Source organism: Rhodnius prolixus, unplaced genomic scaffold, assembly GCF_049639745.1.
Source record: "Rhodnius prolixus isolate KJV_2025 unplaced genomic scaffold, Rpr scaffold_7, whole genome shotgun sequence".
Taxonomy (NCBI): Eukaryota; Metazoa; Arthropoda; class Insecta; order Hemiptera; family Reduviidae; genus Rhodnius; species Rhodnius prolixus.
The window spans coordinates 3,634,839-3,661,494 of NW_027411582.1; the positions used below are offsets into that span (position 1 = coordinate 3,634,839).

General features: G+C 35.9%; 1 protein-coding gene across 8 annotated transcripts in view; it reads right to left on the bottom strand.

Moving 5' to 3' along the window:
* The window catches only part of mino (glycerol-3-phosphate acyltransferase mino), a 63,510-nt gene that overhangs the window by 20,786 nt on the left and 16,068 nt on the right, over positions 1-26,656 (bottom strand). The window contains exon 1 of one of the 8 annotated variants that reach the window (XM_074113478.1): positions 8,403-8,426. The exons of the other annotated variants lie outside the window; for them this stretch is intronic. The gene's annotated coding sequence lies outside the window, so the exon portion shown is untranslated. Of the gene's footprint in view, positions 1-8,402; positions 8,427-26,656 lie in introns of those variants that run through there. 8 annotated transcript variants of the gene reach the window in all.

Sequence of the window (26,656 nt, forward strand, 5' to 3'; positions counted from 1 at the left end):
AAAGTTTTGGCCAAAAATTGGACAACCGGAAAGAACCACTTCGATGTATCGATTTTTAAGTTTTTGAGAACTCAAAACGGTCTCCTATATGAGTTTCTCCATATTTGGCGCCACTAATTGTCAATATTTAGCTCTAGATCTTTATCTGGTTCACGGTACAGCTCCCTCAGTTCTGAGTTGAATTTTCATTTTCCATCCGTGCTGCATAGTAGCTACCTATTTCCTGCCATCAACCTTGCTCCAACAATCTCCTGAGACACTTCATTTTTTTTTTTTGCAGTGATTATTGTACCTAGGGGTATTTAAACTGGTCCTTGCTCTTTTGAAGGTGTATCCATCTACAGTTACGAGCGTTTTGCCTATTTGGAAGATGGAATGAGAAAAGAGAGAATGCCCAAGATGGTCATTCCAGGTGGTAGAAGATTGAAGAGGGGCAGGCCGAGAATGAGATGGTTGCGAGGATGTGGAGGAGGATATCCGAAGATTGGGTATTAGGAGATGGCGATGGTTTGAAAGGAGATTGTCGAGGAAGCCAAGGGTCTCCTGAGTATGTAGAAAGAATGGGAAAAGAGAGAATGCCCAAGAAAGCAACGGATGGTCACCCAGGTGGTAGAAGATTGAGAAGGGGCAGGCCGAGAATGAGATGGTTGCGAGGAAGTGGAGGAGGATGTCCGCAGACTAGGTATTAGGAGATGGTGAGTCAAGGCGCAAGACAGAGAGGTTTGGAAGGAAGTTGTCGAGGAAGCCAAGGGTCTCCAAGGCCCGTAGCACTAAAAATAAATAAACCTTTATCTAGAATTTGCTTAAGAGCACTTCCGGAAGAGAAGGTTGCCTTAATGTTCATGATTCTGTTTTGCCAGCCGTGTAAAATTAATCGAAATCAAATATGTGGAGACTAAATTTCGGCAAATTGGGCATAAAAATTGTGTGCGAGGTTTAGCGTATCCGTTAACGTTACTTCCGGCTCATAAGCACAACAAATACGTTGCGTAAGCTTACCAAGCGAGACCATAGAACTAATGAGATCAAATTCTCGTACGATTCGAAGAAGAAAAAAAAAAAAGAAAAAGCAAACACTAACTGACATGGGGACTGTCTAATCCGACAGTCTTGACGATGTGAACACAGAAGAAAAGTTTTTGACAATTTTTTTCTGCCCATAATTGGGGGAAATCTAAAAGATGCTGCAGCTCCCTCATCTATTGAGATGAGAATTGGCGTGACAAAACGGACCTGACGTCACAATGTACGCCCTAGTTTTTTTTGGGTAACCCAAACGGCCTTATAACCTGAAATAGCCCCATATAGAGGAGGTGTATCCAAAGGATAATATGGGCAAAAAAGAGAGTGTGGGGACACGGTTGGTTAATCTGCTGTAGACGGGAAGTAGACCAGCCTCTCACCGTCGCTGGCCGTCACACCTACATCCTCTCGTATCTCTGGACCAGTTGGCAGCTACACCCTTCACTCCCAACTACCCACCGAGTGAAGCGCTAAAGACATTTCCATATTCCTTGAAGTCCCCCCTTGGTAGGGTACAACCTAAATATAAAACTGCAACTTCCTACGATTTTTGGATCTGGGATAATTACTGAAATTCTAGTACACATGCGCCGTAGATCATTTAAAAAAAAAAAAAACAGCTAGCTGTTTCTCATTCAGTGTTTCCGGTGACGTTTATTAGTGTCACACGACCGCAATACTTCCTCTTACGTCATCAAGAAAGAAAGAAATACGTTTATCAATGCCCTGGGACATTAGTCCCTTAAGGACAACAAAAAGTATATACATAAATTGAATAAAACAAATATTCAACTCCAATGAGTTGCTGTTAAAATATTCAGGGTGAACCAGTAAGTAATGTCCATAGGCCTACTGTGTGTAGTACATCTAAAGTGGAGTTTAATGACGTATTATTGACCAACTTCATATTTTCCACAGTTCTTGAGTGACCTCACTTTAATTTTTTTTCCTAAAATCATTACTTTTTTGCAATAAAAATGTTCATTACTCAGAAAGTTTTAGTCTGAATTCGATTCTGATGACAAAGGTTAGAAAGACAGATAAATTTTCTAAAAAACTGACACCATTTCGAAGCATAAGTTATTCTCCAAACAGCCTTAATCTTCCTCCTGGATACTGGGAAAATAAAAGTAATCGAACATTTTTTGAAGAAAACTCATTAGGCCCTTATGGGGATCATTATCAGACCCTAGGTGCTGGCCACTTTTCAGTAAAAGTTTCCTGGTCTAATGTGGGCTTTCAAACGGTATATCATTTGCCCAGAATTCCTTTTATCTTCGTACAAGAAATTACGTCTTGTTTTTGGCAAAAAAACGTGTTCACGAGCAAGACACAGCAGTGTTAGTTTATCAAGTTGTTTCATTCATTGAAAATTCGTTTTAGATGGCACCAGTAGTCAATTTTTTAAAGTAGATTGTCTTAAAAATAAGGAAGTCAAAGGTTACAAATTGCACTAAAAAACATTTACTCCTGATCTCTCTCTGAAATACTTGAGAAAATGTTAGGATAATATAAATACAAGTTCTAAATTAAAGTGACGTCACTAAAGAACAGTAGCAAATATGAAGTTGGACAATACGTCATTGAACTCCACACAGTAGGCCTAGGACAATACTTACTGGTTCACCCTGTATACAGAGAAAATGAAAGTTAGAAAACTAATATATCATTTTTTAAAAATCTATAAACAAAATAATTGTAACTAACAAGATAAGAATTGCGACAACTATTTACAGTTTTATATGCAAATAACAATACAGCAATTATATCATGAAGATAATAATAATAACATTATTATTATTAATAATAATATCAATATTAATAATAATAAGAAAGAGAGAAAAAAATTAAGTTCCTTAAAATGGAAAGAAAATTAATATATAATCCCACAACAAAAAACTGTTTAAATTAAAAATATACTCACAAAGATGAAAACAAATACGATCAATTGAACTTATTATGTAACGATATTAAAATATGCACATAGATGGATAAAATAATTGTTGGAAAAGAAAAAATTGATGAACCTGCAATAATGTAACCTCTCAGAACCTTGAGCGTAATTGGAAGAAAAAAAAAAGAAGTACTTGTTCAGTTAGAAAACGTCTCAAGGTCAGAGTAACTATTATAATCACATGACTAGTATCTACGAACACGCGAACACTAACTAGACCTCCTAACAGATATAGTACGAGGGTCGTTTGAAAAGTGCGTGCAAAAATAAAAACTACTTAATTTTTTGGGGTAAACCTTTTTTATTTTTCAACATAGTCTCCTTTTAGGCTTATACACTTCGTCCAACGCTGCTCTAGTTTGTTGATCCCTTCCGAATAATAGGATTTGTCCAAGTCTGAAAAATAGCCATTCGTTTCTGCAATCACCTCCTCGTTTGAATAAAATCTTTTTCCCGCCAGCCATTTCTTCATATTGGGGAACAAATAGTAGTCCGAGGGAGCCAAGTCTGGTGAATAGGGGGGATGTGAAACGAGTTAGAACCCTATTTCCATTAATTTTGCGACCACAACTGCTGAGCCGGTGAGCTGGTGCGTTGTCGTGATGGAAAAGGACTTTATTGTGGGCCAATCGTGGGCGTTTTTCTTGCAGCTCGGTTTTCAAACGGTCCAATAACGATGAATAATATGCACCTGTAATAGTTTTACCCTTTTCCAGATAGTCGATGAGGATTATTCCTTGCGAATCCCAAAAGACAGTCGCCATAATCTTTCCGGCCAAAGGAACGGTCTTCGCCTTTTTTTTGGCGCAGATTCCCTCTTGGTAACCCATTGTTTAGATTGTTCTTTGGTCTCAGGAGTGTAGTGATGTATCCATGTTTCATGCACAGTGACGAAACGACGCTTAAAGTCCTGCGGATTCTTCTGGAACAGCTGCAAACCGTCCTTGCAACACTTCACACGATTTCTTTTTTGGTCAAGCGAGAGCAAACGCGGCACCCATCTTGCGGATAGCTTTGTCATGTCCAAATGTTGATGCAAAATATTATGTACCCGTTCATTCGAGATGCCTACAGCACTAGCAATCTCACGCACCTTCACTCTTCTGTCATCCATCACCATATCATGGATTTTATCAATGATTTCTGGAGTAGTAACCTCAACAGGGCGTCCAGAACGTTCAGTGTCACTTGTGCCCATATGGCCAATGCGAAAATTTTGAAACCATTTATAAACTGTTCTAATCGAAGGTGCAGAGTCACCATAATGTTTACCAAGCTTCTCTTTAGTCTCCTGAGGCGTTTTGCCTTTCATAAAGTAGTGTTTAATCAACACACGAAATTCTTTTTCGTCCATTTTTTGAAAATCACTCGACTTCCTCGATTCAAACGAATGCCAAACACAAAGAAATAGACCGATCTGGCTGGAACTTGGTGTGTGTTCTTCCAAGAGATGCTACTAACTACACATAACCTCGATACGCGCCAGTAGTGCTATCTCTCTGACTTTGCACGGACTTTTCAAACGACCCTCGTATAAACAAAACGGCAAGTCCTTCCTACCTTCAACAAAACAGATCGGGTCTTCGGTCGCTTCCAAACAGTATAACTAGAAGAATATCTTAGGTTTGCGTTCCTCCTTCCAAATTAGTGCAAGAAGAATGGCGATCGAAGAAAAAAATTTCTTTTACAGAATATCTGTAGATACTTTGGGCTCCCAAAAAAGTTTTGAACTCATGCAGGGGATGCCCCGTAGCACTCATTAAATAAATATCCATGGTAACTCATAAATGTGAAAGACCCTGGGAGAGACCGTTTTTATAGTGCGCTTAGAAGCAACCAAGAAGCATGATGACAGTGAGATATAGGTCAACATCTGGGTAAACGGAAGTAGTACTGTCAATGAATCGAATTTTTTTTAGTCCGAAAACAACTCCTACGACTTCCTTTGAACTTAATAAAACGTTTATTTGAAACATTTCTCCTAGCAAAATTCGATTAAAAGTACTTCGAGAAGGGTTGATGTGTGGATCGATTCCTTCTAAAGTGCATGTTTAAGAGATTGCGGCCCTATCACTTGCGTACTGTTAGCGAAGGTTCCAAGTGTGGCAAAAACATTATCCTAGGCCTGCGGCTCTTCAGCCTGTCCAAAATATATTTTACATTTTAATTGTATTGAAACAAATGGAAATTTCATTTATTAAAGTAAAGATATTTTTCCAAAAAGAATTTTAAATTGAGATTTGGTTTGAAATTGAATAGAATTATATTAAAATTCAGTACGTAATATACAGGACTGCCGCCATTTTCATTCAAACAAAGGTTTAGTTACTATTTATTTGTTTATTTACTTTGCAATATGTGAAAATAAATATATAAAACATTTAAATGTTATTGAATATCATAAAACAATAATTTGTGAATACAAATGATCTACAGAGTCTGTTTACACTATCATCCTTGCGGCTCTTGGTAAGATTTACTATAATTATTTAAGGAGAAATGGCTCTCTAGGTTGCCCACCCCTATCCTAGGCTTATGTTAACTGTAAACTTCGCGTACGCAACAAATAAACATAGATCAGAAAAAAAGCAAGGTTACGGCCAATATCAAGCATAATATTGTATTTATATTTCGACTTAGGGTCTAAAATAAACTTTAAGAGAATCAGCTGATCTCGGGAGTGCCAAATTATTAAATCAGATTTTTGGATGAACTGTCCTCGGTAAATCTTGTTTTCTGACGACACGAATACGAATTTCTGTAAAAAATTTAAAATTGATATAAAATTGATCTGTTACCACAGTAGACACGTATTTGAGCTCTAATATCTCCCACAAACTGGTTACTAAAAACCAAACTGGTGTTCAAAAACGGATATTACCAGTAAAGACATGTTACGAGGGTCGTTTGAAAAGTCCGTGCAAAGTCAGAGGGATAGCACTACTGGCGTGTAGCGAGGTTATGTTTAGTTAGTAGCATCTCTTGGAAGAACACACACCAAGTTTCAGCCAGATCGGTCTATTTCTTTGTGTTTGGCATTCGTTTGAATCGAGGAAGTAGAGTGATTTTCAAAAAAATGGACGAAAAAGAATTTCGTGTGTTGATTAAACACTACTTTATGAAAGGCAAAACGCCTCAGGAGACTAAAGAGAAGCTTGATAAACATTATGGTGACTCTGCACCTTCGATTAGAACAGTTTATAAGTGGTTTCAAAATTTTCGGAGTGGCCATATGGGCACAAGTGACGCTGAACGTTCTGGACGCCCTGTTGAGGTTACTACTCCAGAAATCATTGATAAAATCCATGATATGGTGATGGATGACAGAAGAGTGAAGGTGCGTGAGATTGCTAGTGCTGTGGGGCATCTCGAATGAACGGGTACATAATATTTTGCATGAACATTTGGACATGACAAAGCTATCCGCAAGATGGGTGCCGCGATTGCTCACGCTTGACCAAAAAACGAAATCGTGTGAAGTGTTGCAAGGACGGTTTGCAGCTGTTCCAGAAGAATCCGCAGGACTTTAAGCGTCGTTTCGTCACTGTGCATGAAACATGGATACATCACTACACTCCTGAGACCAAAGAACAATCTAAACAATGGGTTACCAAGGGGGAATCTGCGCCAAAAAAAGGCGAAGACCGTTCCTTCGGCCGGAAAGATTATAGCGACTGCCTTTTTGGGATTCGCAAGGAATAATCCTCATCGACTATCTGGAAAAGGGTAAAACTATTACAGGTGCATATTATTCATCGTTATTGGACCTTTTGAAAACCGAGCTGCAAGAAAAACGCCCACGATTGGCCCACAAAAAAGTCCTTTTCCATCACGACAACGCACCAGCTCACCGGCTCAGCAGTTGTGGTCGCAAAATTAATGGAAATAGGGTTCCAACTCGTTTCACATCCCCCCTATTTTCCAGACTTGGCTCCCTCGGACTACTATTTGTTCCCCAAATATGAAGAAATGGCTGGCGGGAAAAAGATTTTATTCAAACGAGGAGGTGATTGCAGAAACGAATGGCTATTTTTCAGACTTGGACAAATCCTATTATTCGGAAGGGATCAACAAACTAGAGCAGCGTTGGACGAAGTGTATAAGCCTAAAAGGAGACTATGTTGAAAAATAAAAAAGGTTTACCCCAAAAAATTAAGTAGTTTTTATTTTTGACTTTCAAACGACCCTCGTACAACCTGTCCATTTAGCTTTGGTCACAGCTATGAGACCTCAGTGACTTGCTGCTAAAGCTTTGAGTTCACCTAACTCCACTGCTGAGGACCCCTCATAGCTGAATTGCCAAGCTAGAGACATGCGGGCTATTCTATTATTCGTTAAGTAGTAAATAAGATTAATAAAACTCATCGATAATGAACACTTAACAATAATTGAAATCGTTCCAAGTCAATTTTCTGATATTCCCACATTTACCGCCCGCACAAAAGGAAGTGCGCTTCACTTCTATTTCAAAAAATATGTGTATTTAAATTTTTTTTTTAACAAAAAAAAGGCGATGTTATTGTTCTGGAATTTGCAATATTTCTCAGCCAATTTACTTGGGAAAAAATTCTCTTTGAAGCAATGCAATGTTCAATAAATACATAATCTAAATACTACATAAAATTGAATAAATAATCCACATCTTATTATTCAACACGAACTAAATTTAAAGCAAATACTTTATAATGGAGCCTGAGAAACAAAAACCCATTTCCTCTTAATACATCTGTCAATTACATATTTAGTACGCAATTACAGGATGGTCTTTTATACAGGGAAACCTAAATTCTTGTACTTTCGGTAAACACACAAATTTTAGACGATTTGACCTTTATACTACGGGTTAAGAGAAAATTAAACAAAAATCCATCTGGAAAAACTCTAAAATATTTTCTCGAACCGAAAATTAAGTACTTTAAATTTTATTATAAAAAATAATTTTCGTTCAAAGAAAAATAATATACACAAAATATTCTAAGTTAAGTGAAACCATTTTGGAATAGAAATCGTCTCACATACTGAAAAGATAAAATCTATTCATTAAAATCTCGATCAGGTGACTTTTTCGTTTTTGAATTTCGGTAACAACTTATTGATAGGTGATGAAGTTCTTTATTTACAATGAATTAACACTTTAGAGGTTGTCTAAGATTTCATTATGGAAATGTAAAGCAATAAAATGGTTACAGCTAGTTTCTCATATTTCAAAAAGCTATTCAAAAATTCACATGTAAACTAGTTCTAAGGTGATATTTTCAAAAATAAAATAAAAAACACTTTTTTCAGACTCAAAAATACGGTTGTATCCGGTTTCGTTTCCTTTATAAATATTATAAACAAAATAAACGGCATTTCAAACTGTCGAAACAAGAAAAATTACTTTAACCTTTTTGCTGTGTATAAAAATATTTTACTACACACTTACCTTTAAAAATAAAAGTAGATAACTTTTTTCTTTTTTTTTTAAATATAACTTATGGTGATAAGCTAACAATATTATATTAACCGCAACAATAAATAAAAAATCTAAAAATTAATGTTACCGAAATTTGTTAAGAACACGACACCATCACTGGTAGTAGAAGACTACTTAGATGATTTAACTTCTGAATTAAAGGTTGATCAGAACTAGAATGTAGCACAAAATAATTATAGTAATAAAAACTGTAGAACTATTAACTTCAAGCAGCTGAAAATAGAGAATAAAAATAACTTTTAAGAACGAAGCACAGTTACATGCATGTAGTTGACGTTTATAACCATATAACCTACACCCTTTTACTTTAAAACTGCAATATCGATATCAAATTATATGGATCGATTAAAATTGAATAGGCTTAAAATTAACTAAAAAATCGATTTTATTTTTAGTTTATGCACAATATTACTGTGCAAACCATTAATAACTAGTACGATTAGATTGCAATGTTACAATGTGCATTAAAACTGTACGGTAGGACAGTTGTATAAGGGTTGATGATCAAAAACTGCACCAGAAAAAGCGTAACGTTGAAAAAACACCCAACTTTGACAATTTTTTTCTCTTTTTCTATAAAAGATAAAATTCCCAAATTTTCTTTAAAATAAAGGGCAAATCCTCCTTTATAACTGTAATTTTTTTTGCAACAACCCAGATCTTATAGGTTTCTAGAAAAAAGTTGCCGAAAATGAGCAAAAACGGCTTTTTCAAAAAATGTTCTTGTTCTTGTTCTTCTCGTTGTTGTTGTTGTTGTTACCTTTTTTGTAAACAACGTAGCGCCTAAACGCGTGAACCGATTTTCATGAATGAGGTGTCATTCGATTCGGAATTTTATGTAGATGTGCCTTTTGGGGGTCTCGACGCTGTACATCGAATAGGAGAGGAGTTAGCCCCCTTTATGTAAGGCCCCCTCCAAAATTATTATTACTAATTACTCTGTAAATCTTGGCCCGATTTTGAAAAAAATTGGTAGGATGATAGAGTTAGAGCTCCTCTACGTAGGAGTTAGGGCGATCAGCTCTTACACTTGTTAAGGGAAAATATAGCAATCGTTTCAAATTATCGACACGAGAACCGATTGTCATGAATGAAGTGTCACTCGAATCGAAATTTTGTACAGATTTGCACTTTAAAAGTCTGAACGCTGTGCCTCATAAGGAGGGGAGTTTGCCCCACCCAAGTAAGGCCCTTTCTAAAACTATTATTACCAATATTTCTATATCGCTTAGTCCGATTTTGATAAAATTCAGCTCGAATAAGTTGTTAAAGCTCCTCTACTTGGCTGTGAAGTGCCATCAAGCTCTTGCACCTACTAAGAGGAAATACTGCAATCGTTTAAATTATCAATGAGTGAACCGATTTAAATCAATGAATTGTCGTTCGATTAAAAAATCTTTGCCTCTTTGTCTAGAAGTACTGCAATCGCAGTTTATTTTTCTTACTTCTCTTAAAAGGAAGTTTAATTTTGCTATTTACGTACAAATGCCTTCCTATGTTATTCAAAACGCTTTTTCAAAAAAAATTGTTATTGAGCATGGTTTGGGGGACCGCAACTATAATCATTCTATAAAAAGATCTCTCCAGTGGTAGTTACGGTTCCGACTTAACACCTTATCAGGTTATAATGATAGAATTACTTATTCCAAATTTAAAAAAATCTGTAAAGCAGATATGTAACTTTGCAAAATAGACAAAAAGGAAAATCTATCCAAAAGGTACAAAAATCTCCTTAACAAAAACTTACAGTTTAAAATGTTAAGTATAAGGGTTGATTAAACGCCAAAAGGTACACAAATCAACGAGTACCCAACTTCATTAATTCATTAATATTTACGTAATTTTACTGCATTAATATTTTTTAGAATTTATTAGATGTCACAGCCACTTCATCACTATGCTGGCCACTATGCCACTTCATTTATAATATTTTTTTCTTATAATAATTATAATAAATCATATATACGTACATGCATGTTAAAGTAGAAAAATACAAAGTTAGAGTCGGCTACTGTCTTGAATTCGTCTTACCGAAATATTCGTGAGCACAAATAACACACAGTTATTTTTAATTTTTTATGACGTTTTTCTTTTTAACCTGTAATTAACAGTTTGATTATTATAAATAACTAGATATTACAGTCAATCTACAGTGCTACTTGAACATATATTTTATACATGAAAATGGCCAGCATAAGGGTCTGTGACATCTAATAAATTCTAAAAAATATTAATGCAGTAAAATTACGTAAATATTAATGAATTAATGAAGTTGGGTACTTGCTGATTTGTGTACCTTTTGGCGTTTAATCAACCCTTATACTTAACATTTTAAACTGTAAGTTTTTTTTAAGGAGATCATATACTGATAAATGTTATTAATTTTATGATAAATGTTTAAATTAAACATTAAGAAAACTTTCACACATTCGATTATCATGTATTCTCTCGCATAGTTTTTTAAGAAAAACTAATTTGTGTTTCTATGAATAATTACAACAATAATATCACTTTACGCAATAACAATTATATTGTATCAGAAAAAAAGAATAAAATTGTAAAAATCGATTTAATCAATGGGAGAAACCGTATACAAGCACTGCCTTAAATCATTAAATACAATCAACAAAAATTGCATATTGTATAAATTATATAATATAATATAAATAATTCAGAATGAAAAATAACCCGAAAAATAAATAATTTTTTTGGAATATTCGACAAAAAAGTAAAACAATTGAATTAGTAATTTAACCTAACCTAAACAACCATTATATTATAATTGAATATTTTCTGTAAAACATTTAGCGCAATTAACATTATTTCCTAGATGCTATCTAAATATGGGAAAGCAATTTAGAAAATGCTATACGTTCGAGAACAAATGAAGATGTTTTAATGAACTCCGAGGCCAAAAGATCAAACAAAAAATGTTTCATTACGTTGGTAACCGAAGAACTGGAGTACAGCTGATTCAGCAGAATATCATATTCGGGTGGTATGATGGTGGATGGCTGTGCTCCGGGAGGATTCTGCGTTGTTCTGAAAACTGTTTTTGTGGCATCACAGAATAGGTGCATGAGTAGTGTGGGGGGGCCCTACCAAATGAAAATCGCCAATTTCGGAAATCAATGTACAAAGAACTTCATTTCCGGTAGATAAAGATCGACTGAAGGTTTAATCAGCAATCTTTCTTGTTTTAAGTAAAACATCCGATTTTAATCCTTTTTTTCAATTTGAGGTTTCAAAAGATAAAAACGTAGAAACACAATTTAGAATCGAATTTAACCTTACACCTTTTTATGATTGAAAATTTTAATTGCTTTAACTGAATCAATCCAGACTGTTCTAGATATTCTAAAACAAAACCCTGATTATTATCTTTTCAACAATAAATATTCCAATAACGTATGTATTATTCATTCAGAAGTTATTGTCTTTAAGGTTGGATTTGAATCTATGAATGAATTAGTATAATTTAATATTGGAAGGTTACGGGACAGAGTGTTCCCATTTAGTTAGAGACTAAAGTTTTTCTTTTAACTCTTGATATTATTCGAAGAAAATCTTCTGGGAAAACCAATACATCCTTTGGGTTTTCTCAATGAAACCAATTCTCAACGATATTACTCCGATTTTTTTACTGCTTTTTTTTCCGAAACAATAAGTTTTTGAAACGTTTTCACGAAAACTGGTTAAAACCAAATTATTGCCGGAAGTGAAGTGCCACTTCCGGTCGGCTGATTTTAATCAAATTAGGCAATTCAGTCACTCATTTGATTCTTCATAATATTATATAGCTGTAAAAGACAATATAATACACAATAATTCAGCACTCATCAGAGAATAGGCGAACCACGTGTATCTTCTTCCGGAAGTGCTCTTTTAACCGGATTTCCCAGAAAAAAAATGTTCCTGATTTTTGCAAAACATCGGGAAATCGAGTAGTAGACACATTATTTTTACAATGCTACTTACTGAAAAGTACGACAAGTTATTCTGAAAAAAAGCTCTAACCATGTTCGTAACATTTGAAAAGAGTCGCCATCTTACTGATCTTGTACTTTTTTTTATGGCACAGTAATTTCGCGTCATGCAGCCTCCCTCACCATCAGTTAATGTATCAACAAATATGGTTTGAAAAGAAAGCAGATATTTTAGTGTTTGTCAGGTTTTGTGTGCTTTTGATTGTAATTCAAAAATTATTATCAAGTAAATATTTGCACAGCTGAAGGAACTACGTAATATAATATTAAAATTGTATTGAATTTTGAAGGTCTGACGACCAATTGTGGGAGTGCAATTGTAAATATCTTTTGTTCGAATAATTTTTTGGCAGCCTAAAATATAGAGTTCCACGTCAATTGCGGCATCAAACTGGTCACGAGCAACCTATCCGGATGGTCTCAGGAGTGGTGGCTTGTCATCACAGGGCAGAGACAGGCGAAGGAGTTCATTAAGGGCTATTCGCCAAAGCTGACTGCAGAATTAATCCGCCAAGGCCGCGTGGGGCTTTAAGGATAATTGTAGGCCTATTAACTGGGTCACTGCAGGCACAGAAAACACATGCATCGCATGGGGGCCTGGCAGATGATAGCCTTTGTAGGTTCTGTCAGGAGGAGAAAGGAGGAGGATACGGGCACTGCATGTGTTGTGGCTAAGGATGTTACTTCTCGGGGAGAAAAAAACCAAGGCCTGAGGAGCTTTACCCAAGAGCCGCTCTCCAGCATTAAAAGTCTGATCAAAGGGACAGGTCTGGACGTCGAGCTTTAGAGTTAGGGGAACCACAATAGATCCAAAGGGATCGCGGTGGCGTAGGCCTTAAGGGGCCGCCCTATTAGAATCTTAAATCTTAATCTTAACCTATCCGATCTAGGTTTTGTATAGTTGAAACTCAACTTGTTGATTCTCCTATCTCCTATAAAATCGATTTTTCAGGGAATGAGTAAAACGTTAAGTTTTTTTGGTGGGAAACAGTTGGACTGTAACTCCTTGATAGAATATGCCTTCCTAGATCCAGGGTTAGATCTTGTCATACCCACTTTAATGTCCCTTTGGGTAAAAAAAAAAACTTCGTCAGCAATAAGATCAGAAGAGCTCGCGGCGCCACATCCGTCTCCCATTTTTATAGATGAACGATGTGCCTTACAAAGGAAACTAAGACCTTAATGTAGTAGCATCCTCAGCATTTTAGAAATCATTTAGGAGTTAAGCAGGACATTTCCGGTATCTGCACGATCACCCTTCCGTTACTATGGGGCAGAGTGTGAGGAGGAGAGCCATGCAAGAAAATATGTTTAATCATAAATTTAGATGCACTAGTGAACATAATAACAAGGTTCAATTGGTTGCTTGATCTAAAAATATTTAGATGATTAAATTGGCTGTGGTAAATATACTTATTATAAACCAGCTGTTTGGAGAGGTATAAAATGAAAGAGAGGTTATTGCATTGTTTGTTCAGTTAGGAATTAAAAAAAAAGAAAGAACAATGACCTTCAAGATAAGAATGTTTAATAAAGTATTTAATAGTTAATGACTTTTTTTCTTTTACTTTAAAAAAAATAAATAAAAATAAGGGAACATTTTGTTATTTTCCATTTTGTTTATTTTTTGCTGTGGGGAGCTCCCTTGTCTGTGCAGATTACCCAGGGATACAAATTATTACACTTTATTGCACTTAATAAATTACAACTTTTTCTGAAAAAATTTAATTGCTTTTAGCGGTTTTTGTATAAAGTAGTTTCACCTAAAAATTTTTTATTACGTAAGATTTGTTAATGTTAATAAAAGTGTTGAGCACGCCTCACGTTATCTATTGGCATGTTTCTGCTTTTATAGTAGTAATAAAACCAAATATTACAAATGTTAAATTATCATAAAATAATTTAAAAAAATATAATTTTTAAATTTAACGTAAATTAATTAAGTTGTATTTTGTTTTAATGCTGTATAATAAATAAATTCGTTTTATTATTTTATTAACGTAAAATATGACTAAATAAGTAGAAAAGTTTACAGTATGCAATATGTAAACAGATATTATCACATATCTTCGCTAAAACAGTACAATTATCAAACACAACTGGTGGTAATGATTGTTGGGTTCGTGTTGCCAACAGAGAGGATATGTGATTAAATACCAACATACATACGCACGCCTTGAATAGAATTCTTGTCGCGTCGCAATATGCTTGGAATATATTTATCTGTCCAGCATTATTAATCATATTTATTAGATCAAATAACCTTAAAATGATTACCGGATATAAAATGTTTACGAATGTAAATTATATATACAAATATATTAGGCCAAGGATGTTGTATCTAGGAATGTGTGCCACTTGTCAAGTTTTTGGAGTTCATATTGACGGCGGCCTTCGTCAGGATGATGCTATTGAGGTGGGGTATAATGAATAGTTAAAATAGGGCATAGAGGACACTTTAATATCTACCAGGGTATGTGGCTAGATTACATCGATCACAGAAAAGCAGAAGCTCTACAATTAATTTGCGACAGAAAAGCATAAAGATTGTAGCGGTAACAGGAAAGTAGGAGCTCTACAATTAATTTGTGACAGAAAAACATACTAGATTGCACCGGTAACAGGAAAGTAGGAGCTCTACAATTAATTTGCGACAGAAAAGCATAAAGATTGTAGCGGTAACAGGAAAGTAGGAGCTCTACAATTAATTTGCGACAAAAAAAACACAAAATTTCATATAAACTATTTGCGTTTTTTTTTATTTTTATTTTTTTACTTTCTCTTGCGATCTTGACGAATTTTTGGTACAGAACTTGAAACCGGAAATAATCATTTTGAATTCCCCAAAATTAATTTTTAAAAAAAATGGTTGTGTGTGGGAATGTAAAAAAAAATAAAATAAATATTTCACAGGAAGTTAAGACTTTTTATCACGATTGAGTCTCATCAGTGGACTGGACAGGAAGTAAGAGATCTGAAATCTGAAACCGGAACTACCACTTTACCCAATTCCTTGGAAAAGTGACTTTTAAAAAAGAAATATGGACCAACAATTTTTTTTTTTTGCGACAAGTTTACAAGAAAATCTTTGGAGGCGGTTTCGCGAGAAAAATTACTGGAAAAGCTATAGAGTAAACTGCACATCTGGGATCAATCGAGTTTTTCTCAAATTTTGTAATTTAAATTATTTTATATTTCTATTTTTTGCACAAAGGTTTATACTCTTACCTGTTACAAAAAGAGTTTTGCTATTTGGCAAAAATGCAATAAATAAAAAGAAATAATATAATGAAACTTATAATATCTTACCCAAACAACTAAAATGCAATAAAAATATAATATCTATACTAAAAAAACTGTATAAACAGAAAGTTTAAGAAATTTATGAATTTGAAACGATATTACTTCAGATTTGAAAATTCTAAATTAGGGTCGTTTTGAAAACAGATGTTTAGGAGCTTTCCTAAATATCTCAGGCAGTGGGCATTGTATAAATAAATATATGTGAGATAAAGTTTCCGGTTGATTTAAATTACGTAAGAGGCATTGGTTTTTTGAATTATTTTTTGTAAGTTATTTTATTACTGGGTGACTTTAATATAATATGCACCAAAAAGTCTTAACTGAGCGTTAAGTTTTAATAATTTTAAAAGTAAGTGAAAATTTGTGATTTAAATTTCGTCTTTAATCTTTATTAATATTACACTGAGGGAAGGACAGAGTAGCTGAGTGGTTAGCGAATACTGGATTCTGACGCGGAGGTCGTGGGTTCGAATCCAGCTGCTTGGCCTCTTAGATTTTTTCTTTGTAGGAGCTCACTGCGATGGTGATCAATTGGCAGCCAATTATGTACACAATAAATGAGAATGCCGAGTCGAAATAAATTGCGTTCATTTAAAAGTTAAATATTTCCTGTATTCACCGGCAAATTAGTCATAATGACTACTCTTATCTAGATGTACGTAATATGAAGAGAACAACAGAAATATATAGAGTTGTGTTTACTAACATTACCGACATACAGCACGGACAAAGCGGGAGGCAATGTCATGGTTACAGTACATTACACTCGCTAAACATATGTTCCGCAACCAGCCAACCTGTTGCTGCGGAGTGGGGATGGACGCTACGGACCGCTGAAAGAGATTTGTAACAATTCTTTTATTTTGTAACAAAATAAGAAGTCTTTCAACACAAATTGTTCGCCAACACAACGTGGTGTGAACACTCTCATGACCTTTTTCTTACGATTCCAACTTTACGATGGAACACATTACGTCACTAAGGGAAGCCCCCTCTTCTGACTCCCCTTAAACCAAACACAGAAAAATAATTAATATTAAATACAGGCAAGCATTTTTAAAGAATTATTATTGGAGGACTTATTTCATTCAATGAAAACGCTTAGATAAAATGGTAGCTGCTGAAGTTAGGTGTCTTGGACAGTCCGATGCCAGATACTAGACTCAGCACTACTAGTTCCCTAGGGAGCATTACTGTTGCACCATGCCTCTGTGCAGCACTTCAACCAACACCTCTGCAATCCTTACACGTCCCACCACTCATTCTGCGGCTCTCTTTACAGAACTTACAACTTTGCCCAAGTCTTTTAAGGAACACTTAGCCCCTTCCTTCCAAGCAACAATGGACCTAACAGTTTCTCCCAAACGGGAACAACCCATCCTGTCAAACTTTCAGAAATATACCAATTATTAATTTTAAATTTAATACATACGATCTAAAATGTTTTTGCGTATTTTATAAATGAAATATATATTTAAAAAAAAAATTAAAATGGCACCGAGTAAATTGCACCATTATGGCGGCACTTTAGTGAGAATCTACTCACACTACACTTTCCTAGTAACAGCAATATCTGCGGAAAACTGAAGAAATATTGTTTAGAGCCATTTCCCGCCAATCAGGGGAGGAAAAATGAATACAATAAAGTGTTACTTCCCGCTTAAAACCTGGACGAATTATAAAAGATCGATTATATCGACCAGGCGATTTTCTCGATTTTGTACTAGCGTACACACAGACCATTTTATAAATATACGAGGGTCGTTTGAAAAGTCCGTGCAAAAATAAAAACTACTTAATTTTTTGGGGTAAACCTTATTTATTTTTCAACATAGTCTCCTTTTAGGCTTATACACTTCGTCCAACGGTGCTATGGTTTGTTGATCCCTTCCGAATAATAGGATTTGTCCAAGTCTGAAAAGTAGCCATTCGTTTCTGCAATCACCTCCTCGTTTGAATAAAATCTTTTTCCCGCCAGCCATTTCTTCATATTGGGGAACAAATAGTAGTCCGAGGGAACCAAGTCTGGAGAATAGGGGGGGGGGATGTAAAACGAGTTGGAACCCTATTTCCATTAATTTTGCGACCACAACTGCTGAGGTGTGAGCTGGTGCGTTGTCGTGATGGAAAAGGACTTTTTTTGTGGGCCAATCGTGGGCGTTTTTCTTGCAGCTCGGTTTTCAAACGGTCCAATAACGATGAATAATATGCACCTGTAATAGTTTTACCCTTTTCCACATAGTCGATGAGGATTATTCCTTGCGAATCCCAAAAGACAGTCGCCATAATCTTTCCGGCCGAAGAAACGGTCTTCGCCTTTTTTTTGGGCGCAGATTCCCCCTTGGTAACCCATTGTTTAGATTGTTCTTTGGTCTCAGGAGTGTAGTGATGTATCCATGTTTCATGCACAGTGACGAAACGACGCTTAAAGTACTGCGGATTCTTCTGGAACAGCTGCAAACCGTCCTTGCAACACTTCACGCGATTTCGTTTTTGGTCAAGCGTGAGCAATCGCGGCACCCATCTTGCGGATAGCTTTGTCATGTCCAAATGTTGATGTAAAATATTATGTACCCGTTCATTCGAGATGCCCCACAGCACTAGCAATCTCACGCACCTTCACTCTTCTGTCATCCATCACCATATCATGGATTTTATCAATGATTTCTGGAGTAGTAACCTCAAACAGGGCGTCCAGAACGTTCAGCGTCACTTGTGCCCATATGGCCACTCCGAAAATTTTGAAACCACTTATAAACTGTTCTAATCGAAGGTGCAGGGTCACCATAATGTTTATCAAGCTTCTCTTTAGTCTCCTCAGACGTTTTGCCTTTCATAAAGTAGTGTTTAATCAACACACGAAATTCTTTTTCGTCCATTTTTTTGAAAATCACTCGACTTCCTCGATTCAAACGAATGCCAAACACAAAGAAATAGACCGATCTGGCTGAAACTTGGTGTGTGTTCTTCCAAGAGATGCTACTAACTAAACATAACCTCGATACGCGCCAGTAGTGCTATCTTTCTGACTTTGCACGGACTTTTTTCAAACGACCCTCGTATATATATATATATATATATATATATATATATATATATATATATATATAAACCGGACATAGATCTATTCACAAAACTGGTAATTCCCAAACAGAGAGGTCCACCCAAACTTTTCATTTTTAGTGAAAAAATATTTTTTTTTAAAAAAAAAAAAGTCTCTCCATTGAAAAGACTTTCTCTTGAGCGCGGCAGTAGTAGATGGTCTTGGACAGTTACTCGATTTGATTTGGTAACTATATAATGACGTAACATCTACCCACCTGTAGATATTTCATTGTGAAATTTCTCTAAAAATAGATATTTAAATTCTCGGCGATAAAAAAAAGAAGTTAAAGATGAATCTTGACTAGTGAATGACGTAATAACAATGAATAAAATTCCATTTAATGCGCAGAGATAATTACTACTGTTAAAGCTGGAAAATTGATTTCCTTAGAAACAATATTAGGTTTTAAAACTCTTACTAATTGCGTAAATAAATTTTGTTTGAGAAAACTAGCTCACTTCAATATTAGGCACGATCACTTGTAAAGTAGAAATCGATAAAACTGAAGAAACATCTACTCAAGTAAACGTCACTTCCGGGGCAGTCTACTTCCTCTAAATTTATTAATTTGGTTACATATTTAATTCTTATTAATACTTTTTTCTCGAAACCTATTAGATTTGGGTTGTTGCAAAAAAATTACAGTTATAAAGGAGGGTTTGCCCTATATTTTAAAGAAAATTTGGGAATTTTATCTTTTATAGAAAAAGAGAAAAAAATTGTCAAAGTTGGGTGTTTTTCAACGTTACGCTTTTTCGTGCAGTTTTTGACGATCAACCCTTATACAACTGTCCTACCGGACAGTTTTAATAAAATAGGTGATTAGTCCAAAACCATTACAACTAAAATGGGATATTCAAGGCAAACCCATTCACCTTCCTTGCCTTTAAGCGAACTTTACGAGGGGAAATGCTTCTAGAAAACTAGGTATTAGTAATTAGTATGTGGTAACTTTAAAAGGAAACTGTAGGAGCCATTTTCACGGAAAGGAAAAATGTAGTAATTAGAAACCTTTAGTAAAGGGGTAATACTTAAAACCACTTGTACCTACAGGATCTCACAACTACGGTAGTCAAATAAAGGAAATATAATAACGTTTAAACGTCCGGTAATTTTCCATATTTTACGAGGTCTGTAAATTAAGTAATGAGACTGATTTTTTAAATTTTAATTAAAAAAGAATTACAATTCTATATTGTCTCCTTCAAAATAACTTCCTTCTGAAGCCACACAGCGCTGGAGACGTTTCTTCCACTCCTCATAGCAGTGCTCGAACTCCGATACTGGAATAGCCTTCAGCTGGTCGGTTACAGCCGTTTGAATGTTTTCCGACTGTCCCAAAATGAGTTCCCTTGTGGTTTGATTCTATTTTCTGGAACGTGTCATTACTGGTGACGAGTCATGGGTGTTTGAGTACGACCCAGAAACTAAGCGCCAGAGCCATGGAGTGGTGGCACACTTAAACCTCTCCAAGGCCCAAATAAAGCAAGGATGGCCGAAGTCGAATGCATCAAATGCATGCTCATTTGTTTTTTCGATATCCACACGGAATCGTCCACAAAGAGTTTCTACCTCAAGGTCAAAAACGGTCAATCAACACTTTTACTTGAGAGGTTCTTGCAAAAACTTCGAAAAAGGATCTCATTCGTGTGAGACCAAACATCAAGAACAAGTGGTGGGTGTTGCATCACGATAATGCTCCTTGTCTCAACAGCAATTTCAATAAACCAGAGTTTTTGGACAGTAAAAATATTCCTGTGGCTCATCGCAGCCTCCTTATTCGCCTGACTTGAGTCCTTGTGACTTTTTTGCTCTTCCCGAAGTTGAAAAATCACCTCAAGGGAACTCATTTTGGGACAGTCGGAAAACATTCAAACGGCTGTAACCGACGACCAGCTGAAGGTTATTCCAGTATCGTAGTTCGAGCACTGCTATGAGGAGTGAAAGAAACGTCTCCAGCGCTGTGTGGCTTCAGAAGGAAGTTATTTTGAAGAGGTGACAATATAGAATTGTAATTCTTTTTGAATAAAAATTTTTTTAAAAAAATCAGTCTCATTACTTAATTTACAGACCTCGTATACGTTACAGTTTTAAGTGAAAGACGAGTGCTTGTTCACGGCCATATTAAGAACTGGATACAATTCGGCCCATAAAAAATGTCGAAAACACCACAGGAGTAGGTTGAATAAAAACGTCTTCGAAGAAGAGAATACATACATCTATTTAAATAGTGGTTAGTACTGATGTACGTACAGACAGCACGACATATTGCTGCATTCATACAGCCCCTCTTCTATTGAGTTGTACGTTTGAACAATGAACGAGCGCAAACGGAAATAACCGATTGTACACAGCCTGACCGCACACAACTCGGTACTCTCGCCTATCTCACACTAAACTGGTGTTGACAACACACCCCCTTCTGGCCATACAAAGAAAAGTTATATCTTTAATAACAATCAAATTACAGTAACAACTTACTGAGACCTAGTTTCAATCTATTCAAAAACTATTTATCTACTTATTGTACACAGTACCTCACACCCACTTCCGTTCAAAAACCTGGAATGAACATTTTTTTACATGACTTCCTCTTTTTAAGGGTAATTCTCGGATGTCTACAAGAAATTGTAGGCGGCATTTTTGGAAAAGAAAAAAAAATATCTAAAAAATGAAAACTTCATTTGAAAATATACCATGTGTGTATCGATATTTGTGTACTTGTATACCACAATCAGTACACTAAGTTAAAAAAAAAAATCGAACAAAAAATAAAAAATCGATTTTTACAGAAACTAACTCACTTTGAGGGTAATAAATTTTAATCAATTATATATTGGACTATTCTTACTGATGACTTCTTGTCAACTATCCACCAACTTCATTATACCACATTCGTAGAACGTCTGTGGCTTATCGTCGAAAAACCACTCAAAATGCTTTTTGACAGTCTTTTCTTTATCGAAAGTTTTCCCGTTCATGGAGTTCTGCAACTATCAGAATAAATGATAATTAGAAGGTGCCAGGCTCAGTGAATACGGAGGATGAGGCAAAACACCCTAGCAGTTTATCCCGAGTGGTCAATGACGTATGCAGTCTGGCGTTGTCGTGGTGGGTGACGACATCTTTGCGATTTGCCAATTCTGGACGTTTTGTGCGGATTGCATGGACCGATTTGGTTAACTGCAGTTGAATCAATTGTTTTGCCTGACGGTAACAGCTCGTAATAGATGATACCTTTATAATCCTACCATACGGAGAGCATAATCTTCTTCGGATGCAATTCCGCCTTCGAGCTTATTTGCGGCGGCTCACTGCAGTGCTTCCATGATCTTTCAAGCACTACACTATCGTAGACGATCCATTTTTCATCACCCGTTACCAACCGCTTTAAAAATGGGTATTTTTTTTGACGTTTCCGCAACGAATCGCAAATGGATATGCGAGTGGCTAAGTTGGCGTCGGTTAATTCATGAAATACCCAAAAATTGAGCCGAGAAACGTATCCCAGCCGGCGCAAATAATTTTTCGGAGCTCGTATGGGATATGTCAAGTGCTGTTGCTATATCTCTCACCGATTGGCATGGATCTTTATCGATTACGCCCTTGTCATCATCTGAATTAATCTCGGTCGGGCGACCGGAGAGGGGCGCGTCATTAATGTCAAAATCTCCAGAACGGAATTCGGCAAACCACTTTTGGCCCACGCGTTCTGTTAGGGCATCATCACCATAAACACAGCATATCTTTTTATGAGCCTCTGCAGCTCCTTTGCCTTATTCAAAATGATAGAGCAAAATATGACGAAAATGCACTTTATTTTCTTCCATCTTTACAGCTACGCAGCAAGCACAATAGTAATGTTTGTTAAACCGAAATCCATAGAAAGGTTAAGCTTAACATAATCTTTCAAATGAACACTCGAGTTGTGCGCTTCCGCCGAAAACAAAAAAAGAAAATCAGAATGAATCTGTACCAAAATAAAAACCGAACGAACTTATTGGCCAACCCGATAATTTTAAATTTAATAAGGTTATAGCTTAAACAACGATAGTGTAAAAGTAAGCCTGTTTATCCTCAGTCGGGCCCATTTACGTCGAACTTCACCAAATTAGTGGACGTGGACAGAACACAATACTTCTTAAGGAGGCCTCCTAACCGCTCGGCTATTGTGGGCGGCTAAACAACAAAGTAGTTCCAGAATACTGAATTTTATTTTTTATAAGTTGATGGCTGAACTAAGTAGACTAACAGACTTAAGTTTATTGACTCAAAATTTAGCCTTTCACCGCAATTTATTTACAAAATAATAAACAATACGTTGAAAGTAAACACAACAGATACAAGTGCTCGAGTACTAACTTAATTGGACACTCTTCAAGTAAGTGGTCTGAATAAATCATTAAAATTTGAATGAACCAGACACAAATAGTGGAAAAACTAAGAAATTTAAACTGTGCCCCGGTAGGACAGTTGTACGAAGGGTTGATCGTCAAAAAAGTGCATGAAAAAGCTGTAACGTTGAAAAAAAACCCAAATTTTCCTCATACGAGGGTCGTTTGAAAAGTCCGTGCAAAGTCAGAGAGATAGCACCACTGGCGCGTATCGAGGTTATGTTTAGTTAGTAGCATCTCTTGGAAGAACACACACCAAGTTTCGGCCAGATCGGTCTATTTCTTTGTGTTTGGCATTCGTTTGAATCGAGGAAGTCGAGTGATTTTCAAAAATTGGACGAAAAAGAATTTCGTGTGTTGATTAAACACTACTTTATGAAAGGCAAAACGCTTCAGGAGACTAAAGAGAAGCTTGATAAACATTATGGTGACTCTGGCACCTTCGATTAGAACAGTTTATAAGTGGTTTCAAAATTTTCGGAGTGGCCATATGGGCACAAGTGACGCTGAACGTTCTGGACGCCCTGTTGAGGTTACTACTCCAGAAATCATTGATAAAATCCATGATATGGTGATGGATGACAGAAGAGTGAAGGTGCGTGAGATTGCTAGTGCTGTAGGCATCTCGAATGAACGGGTACATAATATTTTGCATCAACATTTGGACATGACAAAGCTATCCGCAAGATGGGTGCCGCGATTGCTCACGCTTGACCAAAAACGAAATCGTGTGAAGTGTTGCAAGGACGGTTTGCAGCTGATCCAGAAGAATCCGCAGAACTTTAAGCGTCGTTTCGTCACTGCGGATGAAACATGGATACATCACTACACTCCTGAGACCAAAGAACAATCTAAACAATGGGTTACCAAGGGGGAATCTGCGCCAAAAAAGGCGAAGACCGTTCCTACGGCCGGAAAGATTATGGCGACTGTCTTTTGGGATTCGCAAGGAATAATCCTCATCGACTATCTGGAAAAGGGTAAAACTATTACAGGTGCATATTATTCACCGTTATTGGACCGTTTGAAAACCGAGCTGCAAGAAAAACGCCCACGATTGGCCCACAAAAAAGTCCTTTTCCATCACGACAACGCACCAGCTCACACCTCAGCAGTTGTGGTCGCAATATTAATGGAAATAGGGTTCCAACTCGTTTCACATCCCCCCTATTCTCCAGACTTGGCTCCCTCGGACTACTATTTGTTCCCCAATATGAAGAAATGGCTGGCGGGAAAAAGATTTTATTCAAACGAGGAGGTGATAGCAGAAACAATGGCTATTTTTCAGACTTGGACAAATCCTATTATTCGGAAGGGATCAACAAACTAGAGCAGCGTTGGACGAAGTGTATAAACCTAAAAGGAGACTATGTTGAAAAATAAAAAAGGTTTACCCCAAAAAATTAAGTAGTTTTTATTTTTGCACGGACTTTTCAAACGACCCTCGTATGTGCCTTTTGGGGGTCTCGACGCTTTACATTGAATGGAAGAGGAGTCAGCCCCCTGTATGTGAGAGGCCCCCCCTCTAAAATTATTATTACTAATTACTCTATAAATCTTACGTCAGATTCTGATAAAATTGGGCACATTGATGGGGACTAATAAGGCTTCCCTAGATAGCACTAAAGTGCTCTCACACCAACTAAGAGGAAGTAGTGCAATCATTTCAAATTATCGACGCGTGAAAACCGATCTTCATAAATTTTATAAATACTTTTATTATACAATAACATGTGCATATAAAGTAAATTAATATATTTATTATAATTAATACAAGAGAAAAAATTAATAAATAAAACTACCAAATTTCATTTCAAATATGTTCAAATGTGCAAATATTTGAACAATTAAAATTTATCAAAATGTAATTAATTATTTGAAACACTTAAAATATTTTAAATCGTAAGGATTCTTTTATAATCGATCATTTAAAATTTAACATTTGCACAGCGATAAGAAAGTTTTAATTATTTTTTTCCCCCTCTTAAGAGAACAAATACATTAATGTATTTAAATATTTATTTGTGTTATAATTAAAATTATTTTTAAATGCATTCTTTAAGATGAAACTATTCAGCGCTCTGTCAAACCTTCTCTTCTCAATATTCTAACCTATACGGTTTTATCATAACAGTTTATCGATCGATTGTATCGATACCCCTGATCGATGTTGGACTTTATTCCACCATCAGTGGTAGTTTAGTGCAGCGATTTGGACGTCACTCATGTTTATTGGCAAGAGATATTATTTTAACGCTTTAGTTAGCAAATAGTCCATGATTTCAGTTCGATTTGACACAGAGAATCAAATTTAGTTCGAACTTTGGCCACACCATAATGGCATGGAATATTTTGAATGCAAATGAATTATAAATCGAAAAATAAATTTTTACAGAAGTGAAATTAATTATATCCATCCATTGTCATTGTAAAGACCTTAATAATATATTCCTAAACACGCATGACAAAGCAATTTTTTTTTTTCCTATTTTATGATGTTTCCTCAACATTAATCTCTTTGGATGATGTCATATTAGTGCGTGATTTTCTTTAATGAAATCATTATGCACGTGAAGTATGCTAGCTCGTGTCAAGGTCTTGAAGTAGTTGAAACATTAAAAAAAAAAAGAAGTTGTATTAATAGTTAAGTTATAATGGTTGGTTAGTTAGTTAGAGACAGGAGAAGTACCCCAAGATATATTTAGCCACAGGGAATGATCTTTAAAACTCTGGACTGGTGACAATTTTTCTAACTTACATTCTATTTAGGGAGATGGTTTTTATTTAAAGCAATAATCAGTAGTTTGCTTTTATTCTAACCTAGAACTTAGGGATTTTTGTTGTGATAACCAAATTTTCTACATCAAACTTTTTTTCTGGTATCCGGTTGTGTAAACACAACAATTCGTTTCTGTACCAGAAAAAATTGGTACCAGAAATGTTCTTTAGCGAACTCTATAACAAAGACTGCGCTACCACGTTGATGGTGACACGCCAAGTTGCGGTTAACTTAAACCACGCCAGTCATCTGACTTTTGATTGTGAAGGCAGGTCCTAATAAAAAAAAAAACATCTAGTTACGATGGATAATTGAAATATCAACTAAATTCACATTATTCAGTCGATTTTTCAACATTTGAAGATTTATTTTGTTTAAACTTGGCACATACTCTGTGATTTTATGCCCAAGGCTGAAATTCTGACTGGGTCAGAAAGAGGAGGAAACGGCTTACGTCCTGACTGTATAGCTATCGCGATGTTGCAGTATTCAGATATTTGGCACTCTGTAGCCTGAGGAGATCATACTGTAACAAAAAAAACTAGTTGGGAGAGCTCCTGGTCTCAGTAAGAACAAGAGGATTGGCTGCAGGTGGGGGATGGTACAATAAGCCTCTTGGCTGAAGGTTCCCAGTA